The following is a 9,724-nucleotide window of genomic DNA, read 5'->3' on the forward strand; positions in this document are numbered from 1 at the left end:
TTGGATTATCATAAAAATACATCTGATTCACTAAATCCCTTTAAGGAAGGAAATTCACCATCAATATGTGGCCTGGCCTACATGTGGCCCCCGACCCACTGCAACATGCTTGATTCTTAACTGCGCTCTGCAACATACAAACAAGGTATTTCACTGACAGGTAATAAATGCTGGCACTGTTCACATCCTCTGAATGAGTACATTATACTACACCTTGGCGCTGATAGTAAAGTAAGCCATCCCATGGAACACTTGTGTACATTAAACAACTGAAATAACCTTTTATCTGAAATGAAAATCGCTTACTGTCATAAGTAGCCTTCGAATGATGTTACTGTGAAAAGCCCCTAGTCGCCACATTCTGGTGCCTGTTCGTGGAGGCTGATGTGGGAATTGAACCTGCGCTGCTGGCCTGCCTTGGTCTGCTTTAAAAGCCAGCTATTTAGCCCTGTGCAAAACCAGCCTTCCTTTAATCTGCAAACCCTAAATTCCAACACTAAACCAAGTTTTGGTTTATTTTTAAATCCAATATTCAGCACACAGAAACCAAGCAGTTCTTAGTTAAAAAGGAACTTCACGCTCAACATATTGGCAGAATTTCAGAGAAATGCAGCCCGTGATCTGATTGTGGCTCAATGTAATTCATCAAGGATTCCAGAATTACTGAGTGAGACTAAAGGCATCATCTTCAGACGTGGTTTAAAACAAAGATGTAATAGTATTAGATCTTGGGAGTAACCCTCCCTACATAAAAAAATACAACACCACAGAGCAGAAAGCAGCTTTACTTTCTAACCTCAGTGGAGAGACAGAAACCACACCCAACCCACAGCACCCTGAGCCTGCAACGTTCGTATACATTGTACCACATCTTTCATTAGATGAACACAACATCTTGTCAGCAAAGCTATCGGAGCTAAAACCCATCACAACTGGCTTTCAACACATGATCAAAAACCCTTTAGGTACTAGATATAGTACTGAGTAATCAGGCAGATTTAGTTAACAGCCTAAAAAAAGGTGTGTGAATGTTTATCTAATAGCAATCACAATATGTCGCGATTTACCGGCCTCGTCACGCCCAACTTGATGATGTGAGGAGTGGTTGAATCTCGCAGGAATCGCAATGCTGGAGACATCGGCAGAGATTCAACCGAACCTCACGAGGTGTCGCAATCTGGATCTCACCTTCCCTGAGCATATTTAAATAAGCCATTAGGCTCAACATAAAGCTAAAAGAAAAAGCATACAAAATACAATACCATAGATCCTGGAAAATAGTAAAGGCAAAAAGTAAAGAACATTTTGGTTAGGCCAAAATGTTGTCGCAGTTGATTCCACGACTGTCACCACTACTGGGCTGGTTTGAGTGCTTCTTGGGTGGGGATGGGAGTGCGGATGTGGCTAAGGCCGTGAGGGAGGTCCCCTTGCAGGAATCCTCCTCCATGAGCACCCGATCGGCTTCCGGCTCCTATATCCACCCCTTTTATTCTCTCTGCTGTCGCTGCCCATGGTAGTACTGTAGGTTTGGATCCCCCCATGGATTTTGTTCTCTGTAGAACCAGCGAGCCGGGCCAGCGCTGTTGTGAATCTTTGGTAAAAGTCCGCCGGGAGACCGTCTGGTCCTGGCGCCTTCCCCGCCTGCAAGGAGCTAATACTCTCCATAACCTCTCTCAGTTCTAGCAGTAATTCCAGGCTCCATTTCCCATCCGCCCCCCACAACCGGCATGTCCAGTCCATCAAGGGACTGCTTCATCCCAAGTCCCCTGCTGGGATGTGTAGAGCCCTTGGCAGAAGGTCTCAAAGGCTTTGTTGACCTTGTCTTGGTCCGTTACTAGTGTGCCCCGCTATCCCTAATTTATGCTATCTCCCTTGTGGCTGCCTGCTTTCTCAGCTGGTGTGCCAGCAGGAGGGTGGCCTTGTCTCCATGCTTGTATAGGGTTCCCATGCCTAGAGGAGTTAGTGTACAGTGTGGAGAGAATTTCCAAGTCCATCTGTAGCTTTTTCCTCTCCACCAGGAGCTCTATGGTCGGGGCCTCGGAGTATCATCAGTCCACCTCCAATATGGAGTCAACTAGCTGTTGCCTAGCTGCCCTCTCCCCGAGTCTTCTTGCTTGAAAAGCAATAATTTCACCCCTTTCTGGTTCTTTATATATTCATCGCTGGCCTGCGCTATTTTCTCGCAAAAAGCCTTGTCGGCCTGTAGGACCGTGTCCAACCTCCATTTGCGGCGTTGGGCAATCCCTGTCTCTAACCTCACACCATATAATGTGCAGCATGGTCGGAGATTACGGTTGCGGAGTATTCCGCCCTAACCAGCCCTGGAAGCACCATTTTCCCCATCACGAAGAAATCTATCCTTGAATAAATGCTATGCACTTGAGAGAAGGAGAATTCCTTCTCCCCTGGGTGAGTGAATTGCCATGGGTCCAATGCCCTCATCTGCTCCATAAAAAGGACAAGTTCTTTTGCCATGTTGGAGGTCTTCATCATTTTGCGGTTCAACCTGTCAATCTGTGGGTCCTGTACATAGTTAGTCTTCTTCCCCCCCATCCCAATGATCAGTTGGTGCGTATTTATGTCAGGGATTTCTGCCATCGTTTTCTTTATAAACGCCGTGTTGTCCCAGTTAACGAGGACTACCGGTGCCCCATCTAGGACACCACTGACCATGACGTACCGTCCCCCTGGGCCTTTTACTGTGTTTGTCGCCGTGAACTTCGTCCCCCTGATCCTCGTCCCATAGCAGGAATGGTACGTCTATCCCACACAACCCTTCCTTGCCCGCAGTCGGTCTTTCTCCCTCAGCTTCATCTCTTTCCTCAGGTGGCTGAAGACTCTGAATGTTTTCACTGGGCCGTTTGGTCCCCTGACATTCCAGGTGACTATCCTGATGGGGATTTTTTGTCACCCAGCTCCTGTGGGATTAATCATATTTGCATGGTAGACGTACCCCTGCACTCTGGGGTTTCCCTTTGTTAGGGGGCTGTCCAAAATGGCCACATTCACTTTTCTCCCCATGCGGTCGGGTCCTGTGCTTCCCGGTTTCCCATTGTCCATGGGGCACCCAACATGGCCGCCAACTATATGTCCGCCACATGGATAAGCCCCTGCACTCCAGGGGCTTCCTTTGCCCAGGGATCCTTCTAGCGCCATTTTGTTCCAAGCCACCATGTGTGGCTTGCTGTAGCCCTTCTGCCATCTTTGATCTGTCTTTCCTATTCTTTCTTCCCATGCCCCCATTCCGCTAACTCCCTGTTTCTTTCCCTGCTTACCTCCGTTCCAGTTTTCTACTCCCCCCCCCCCCTTCCTCCAGCACCCTCCCCCTAGCTGGGGGCGCGCTGCGGTCTCTGTCCTTCACATTAGTCCTGGTGCTGGCTGCCCTGTTAGTGTGATGGCTCCCCTCCCAGGAGTTACTGTGCCTTCTTCCCTCGTCCCCTCTATGGATTTCTAGTTCAGTCTGTCCTTACCCGGTGCTTGTCCGGATGCCATTCATCCCTTCCTCTTTTACTACCTTCGTTTTTCAGAACGAGGCTACGTTCTGCCGCGTAAGCAGTCTCTGTGATTTAATGTTGATTGTGCAGGTTGTAAGGCGGGGGGAGGAAAGAGGTTCTTTTCTCCCCACCCTCCCCCCGCAATGTCCTTATATATCTGGATCTTATGTCCTTCCCAGCTGCAGCTCTTGGACTGTCTGGCCCAGCGCAGGATTCTCTCCAGGTCTTGGGATTGGTGCATTTTTGCAATAATCGCCCTTTGCTGGTCCCTGGCTTTGGTGTGCCCTGTCTATTTCTGGTGGGTTGGGCAACCACCAGGTTGTCCAGCATTTGTGCCACATAGTCTGTGGGGCCCCTATCTTCGATCCCCTCCGGTAGGCCCACGAATCGTATGTTCTGCCGTCTTGACCAGTCCTCTTGCTCTTCGACCTTCCCTTTAATGCTGTCCTGTGTCGCAACCAGTCTCGCCACCTCTTTTTCTTGGGCGACGATCCAGTTGCTCTGGTTCATTGCGGCCCTTTCCAGTTCTGTGGTCTCCTGGGCCTCCAAACTCTTTTCTACTTTGTCCAGGAGTTGTATGTGCGCCAGGGCATCAGCTACCACACCTTTCACCATCACCTGGATGTCCGATTTTAACTCGTCCCTGTGCTCCCACAGTGCTCTCAAGAAAAACGCCATCCAGCCACTCCCTGGTGAGGGAGGGTTTCGTGCGCAGCTGGTCGGTCCCTCTCGCTCCGGCGAAGTTTGGGTTTCGCCGACTAGTGCGCCGGTCAGCTCGTCTGTTTGTTGCTCCTCCAGGCTCTTTCCACTCCTTGTCTCTGTCGGCCCCTAGATTTGCTTTTGCCCAGCATAGTTTCTTTTTTCCCTCCTGTTGTTTTGTTAAAGCCGAGGTGATGACTTGCTCGGGTTTTAGGCATTTTTCAGGTGAAAAGTGGCTATTTTACAGGTTAGCAGTAGGAGAGCCACCTGATGTGCAACTTCTCAGCACACCGTGGTCACCGGAAGAAGGGGTTGTGGTGTGAGATGTTGCAGAGGTTGAACGCCTCAATCTCGTGTGCAACACCATGGTTACATGTGGTGCACAGGGCGCACCTACAAGGTCAAGGATGAGCTGGTTGTTGGAGGGGGCGGAGGATACTTGCAAGCGGTGTGGGAGGGACCTGACCAAGCATGTACACATGACATCCGAAGTTGGGAGAGAATTATGGGGTTCTTTCTTCAGCACTGTGTTGGCTGTCAGTCTTTTTTCATGTTCCCCCTTTGTTTTTCGTCTCCAAGCGTTCTCTGAACCTTCTATGTTCAGCTTGGTCTTAATTGAATTTTCCATCTGACACCAGTCATACACATACTTTTTCTTTTTTTAATCTTAATTTCTCTCTCTTTTGTCATCGAGGGAGTTCTGGATTTGTGTGCCCACCTTTTAGGACTTAGTTTAGGAGGAACTTCTTCACCCAAAGGGTTGTGAATCTATGGAATTCCTTGCCCTGTGAAGCAATTGAGGCTCCTTCATTAAATGTTTTTAAGGTAAAGATAGAACATAGAACAGTACAGCACAGAACAGGCCCTTCGGCCCTCAATGTTGTGCCGAGCCATGATCACCCTACTCAAACCCACGTATCCACCCTATACCCGTAACCCAACAACCCCCCCCCCCCTTAACCTTACTTTTATTAGGACACTACGGGCAATTTAGCATGGCCAATCCACCTAACCCGCACATCTTTGGACTGTGGGAGGAAACCGGAGCACCCGGAGGAAACCCACGCACACAGGGGGAGGACGTGCAGACTCCACACAGACAGTGACCCAGCCGGGAATCGAACCTGGGACCCTGGAGCTGTGAAGCATTTATGCTAACCACCATGCTACCCTGCTGCCCTAAAGATAGATAGTTTTTTGAAGAATAAAGGGATTATGGGTTATGGTGTTCGGGCCGGAAAGTGGAGCTGAGTCCACAAAAGATCAGCCATGATCTCGTTGAATGGCGGAGCAGGTTCGAGGGGCCAGATGGCCTACTCCTGCTCCTAGTTCTTATGTTCTTTCTCTTTCAAGAGACTTGACTGTGTCCAAGCTGTTGTTCACATTAGATATGGGTCAAAATGCTGGAACTCCTATGGCTGTACTGTGGGTATACTGCAGCATTTCGAGGGGCTGGTGGGTAATTAAGGATGAATGCAGAAATAAATAAATTGTTGGTCACATATGAAAGAGGAAGAATGCCACATGTTTGGTTATTATTGCTCCAGCATTACTTTGCAAACTGGAAAGCCAGGCCCAGGAGGGTTTAGATGAAAAAATATATTTTAAGAGCTGGAAAGCCTATACATTAATAAATAAACGCCAAGAGTGAAATTGGGCAATGTTGCCTACTGCCCAGGTCCTCTCGCGCCCACCTCCTCAGCCTCGCGTTCTCTGACCCACGCCCGTGTCACTTCACTCCCTCTGGCCCGTCAAATACTCAGCTCCGCGTGCATGACGAAACGCGCTCGTCCACTCATTCTCTTGTCGCACCTCCCCTCTCTTACCACACATTCTTTCCGCTTTCCACTCCCACACTCTCTCCCTCGTTCTCACCACACGGACAGGGCTGGCACTATTTTACCGTCACCGAATCCGGCCTTCGCCTCCACACGGCTGCTCTGTTTCCTCCAATCGCTGGGTAGCTCTCCGGCCGGCCCTCGCGGCTCCGCCAATCAGAGATTCTGTTCTTGTGAGGGGCCCTGTGATTGGAGGAGCGGTAGCCGCGACCATGGACGAGACGGAGACTGCCATTGGAGGAGCGGTAGGGCGGGGGAAGGGCCGCCGTGATTGGAGACTCAGTTGGGTCTCCCACACGCGCTTTCGGAGCCGCCATTTTGCTGTTTTCCCGCTCGCTGGGCCTCGGAGCCACACTGAACAGGTGAGAGCGCTCCTGGATCCGGCCGCGGAGCCATCTTGTCAGCGACAATGTACAGGTGAGAGCGCTCCTGTATTCGTCCTGGGGCGGTTAATGATGTTTCCGGGGCGAATTCGTTAAATCTGTTGAGATTGTGGTTACGGGACAAGATTGTGTAGGTTCGAAGAAAGACTGGAAAATCTAAAGCTATATTTTTATTAGGTCGAACTTCTGGGATTATTTAAGGCCTTTTAAACATTATGAAATCAAAGTGTAACACTCCTATTCATTGCAAAATAAAATCTTCACCTCGACTCACATTGTTATAGGAAATGTGAGAGTAATTGTTTGCCGTATGTTTTGTGACTAAAGAAAACAAAATATGAGTACGGCAACAGCGGAGAGGATGTTATAATTATATAATAAATACATATTTGTTCCCTTCAACGTTATTTTACTCCCTAATTGCGTGTTTCCCATGAATAGGCCACTTCTATTTTGTTAGGTGTACAAACCAAAGCATCCCCACGCCATCACTTGCAGACTTTAATAAAGCAAAATACTGCAGATGCTGGAATCCTGAAATAAAATCAGAAAACGCTGAGTAAACTCAGTAAGTCTGGCCCTTTGTTCTGCTATTAAAACATTCTGCTATTTTACATTTTAAATCACTATCAGAACCTCTAGCCCTTAATGCTACCATTAACGCTCCCTTTGTCTTTTGTCCATGACATCTTTGTCAGTCTGTCCTTCGCTCTGACCTATCCCTGGCCCTCTATTCTGTTCCACCTCCTCCACCTTTATAATCACATTTTAACCCCATTTCAATTTTGGAGAATCATATGGACTCAACGTTTACTCTGTTTCTCTTTCCAAAGTTGCTGCCAGACCTGAAATAATCGAATTTTTTGGTTTTTATTACTGCGTACTTTATAAGTTTTTAAATATTCAATTCTTCTCGGTTATGTTTTTTATTAAATTAACCCAGAACTCCTAAGACGTTTTTGGCATCTCGCATAAACTACTCTCCAGTGACTTTAGCAGAAATCTGTTCTATAAGTCTTCCTAACAGTAAGAGCTGTGAATCTATCTGGAAAAAATCTCCCCTGCAGTTAACAAGATCATTCAGGTAAATAGCAATGGACCAGTTGCTGAAATGTGTTTTTTTTTAAATTACTCTTCGCAAAAATGACTGGAAGCAAAGCCAAGCGTGTAGCTCCCTCTCTGGTCATGGAAGGAAGTGTAAACGTTTCCAGCTTGTGACTGTAACTTGATGAATACATGTAACTCTCAACCATTTCATGTTTTTTGTACTGTTGTCAAAACAAACTACTGATTCTATACCGGGCTCAGGATGAAACAACACGAACCAGCAGACTGCAGCAGACCAGATCTAAGCAGTATGGACCCACCTGGTGTCATACAGTAGGCCAGGGACAGCTAGTCGGTCAGATAGAGTCACAGAAATAGACCCAGAATTATATGGTACAGAAAATAATTAACTGTAGCCTGAGGGCCCCAGTCTCTCAGGCGCTGATGCTGGCCATAACTGCCTCAGAGCTCATGACCCCAAAGATCAATCTGGTTGTAACCCACAGTTTGGGGAGCCCTACATTAAGGAATATGGGGCGAAGCAAAGTATAGGAGTTAAGTCACAGATTAACCATGATCTTGTTGAATGGTGGAACAGGCTTGAAGAGTTGAATTAGCTCTTGTTATTATATTCCTATAAAATCCATGAAAAATCAATAGATCTTGGAATTGTGCTGCAATGTTTTTGCTATGCTGTAGAAACATTTGCATTTCTGCACTATCTTCTCAATCTCATGATGTTCCAAGTACTTTACATCCAAAGAAATACGTTTTAAAGTACAGTCAATGTTGTGATGTAGGAATACAGCAGCCAATTTTCAAACAACAAGGTCCCACCAATGTAAATGAGATAATGACCTGGGGCGAAATTCCCCGACCCCACGCAGGGTCGGAGAATCGGCCGGCGGCGGCGTTATTCCTGCTCCCGCCGGGTTTTGAATTCTCTGAGCGGCCAAAAACCGGCGTTGTGCAAATCCCGCCGGCAGCCTCTGAGAACAGCTGGCGCCGGCGGGATTTCATTTAATTTTTACTGTCAACAAATCTCAGGCCCGGACGGGCCGAAGTGGTCACGTCGGCGAAAATCACAGTAGGTTTCTAACGGCGTCAACCATTGATGATGGTTGACGCCGTTCAGTTACCAATATCGAGTGCGGGGGGGGGGAGGAGGAGAGTACCGGCGTTTGTGTGAGGGGTGGAGTGGTGGTGGGGAGAGAGAGTACCGGCGTTTGTGGGGTGGTGGTGGGGAGAGAGAGTACCGGCGTTTGTGGGGGGGAGAGAGTACCGGTGTTTGTGGGGTGGTGGTGGGGGGGAGAGAGAGTACCGGCGTTTGTGGGGTGGTGGTGGGGAGAGAGTACCGGCGTTTGTGGGGTGGTGGTGGGGGGGAGAGAGAGTCCCGGCGTTTGTGTGGGGGGAGGGCGAGAGAGAGTCCCGGCGTTTGTGTGTTGGGGGGGGGGGTAGAGGTGGGCGGGTGTAGAGGTGGCGGGGGTAGGGGTGGGGAGGGTAGGGGTGTGGGGTGGGTAGGGGGTTGGGGTAGGGGGCAGAGGCGTGCAGAGGGGGGGGCGACGGTGCGTTGGCCCCGGGCATCCATTGGATGGGGGCATCAGCAGATCTTCCTCAAGGCTCCCCTTCCTCCCAGCTGCCTTGTCTTTGTTTGAGAGAGAGAGAGGGAGATTGTGGGGACAGACAGAGAGAGAGAGAGAGGGAGTCCCGTCCATCCTCTGGCTGAGAGCAGGGCTTTGGTGAGTATATTGCAATCTGCCTAAACCCAGGAATATTGCCTGGTTAGAATGCAGAGGGAAATGCTGGGATCCCGGGGTGGGAGATGTGTCTGGATTTGTCTATTTCAGCTTCAGCCTCTGCGATTTCAGGTCAGTTTCACAACAACAGGAAAAACAAGCGGAGAGAGAGGGAAAAACTTTTGGCAAAGTTTATGGGTTCTGCCTTTATAATTCACAGCGCAGAAAGGGTTCTGCGCTGTGAATTATCAAGGCACCTTTTCTAATCCGGGGAGAAACAACCTTTTGAAGAGTCTGAGGAAATAAGCAGGAATTTAGATTAATTCTGCCTCCCCACCCCCTGGGCCTCTTTATCCTCCCTTCTCCTCCCTCCCCCTTTCTCCTCCCTCCCCCTTTCTCCTCCCTCCCCCTTTATCCTCTCTCCCCCTTTCTCCTCTCTCTCTCTCACATTCTCTTCAACCTGTCCTTTATTCCAGAGCTATTTGATCCCCCTGTGCACTGGCACAGATTTACAGTGCGGTTTAGGT

The 9,724-nt window shown here is 48.9% G+C and overlaps 1 protein-coding gene across 3 annotated transcripts in view; it reads right to left on the reverse strand.

Annotated features, from left to right (window-relative positions):
* Positions 1-6,111, reverse strand: part of plxnc1 (plexin C1) — a 215,072-nt gene extending 208,961 nt beyond the window's left edge. For 2 of the 3 annotated variants that reach the window (XM_038810957.1, XM_038810955.1), the window contains exon 1: positions 6,020-6,109. The gene's annotated coding sequence lies outside the window, so the exon portion shown is untranslated. Of the gene's footprint in view, positions 1-6,019 lie in introns of all 3 variants that reach the window. The other variant, XM_038810956.1, reaches the window with a different exon arrangement.
* Between the last annotated feature and the right edge of the window lie 3,613 nt (positions 6,112-9,724).

The sequence above is a fragment of the Scyliorhinus canicula genome, chromosome 11, assembly GCF_902713615.1.
Source record: "Scyliorhinus canicula chromosome 11, sScyCan1.1, whole genome shotgun sequence".
NCBI classification, from domain to species: domain Eukaryota; kingdom Metazoa; phylum Chordata; class Chondrichthyes; order Carcharhiniformes; family Scyliorhinidae; genus Scyliorhinus; species Scyliorhinus canicula.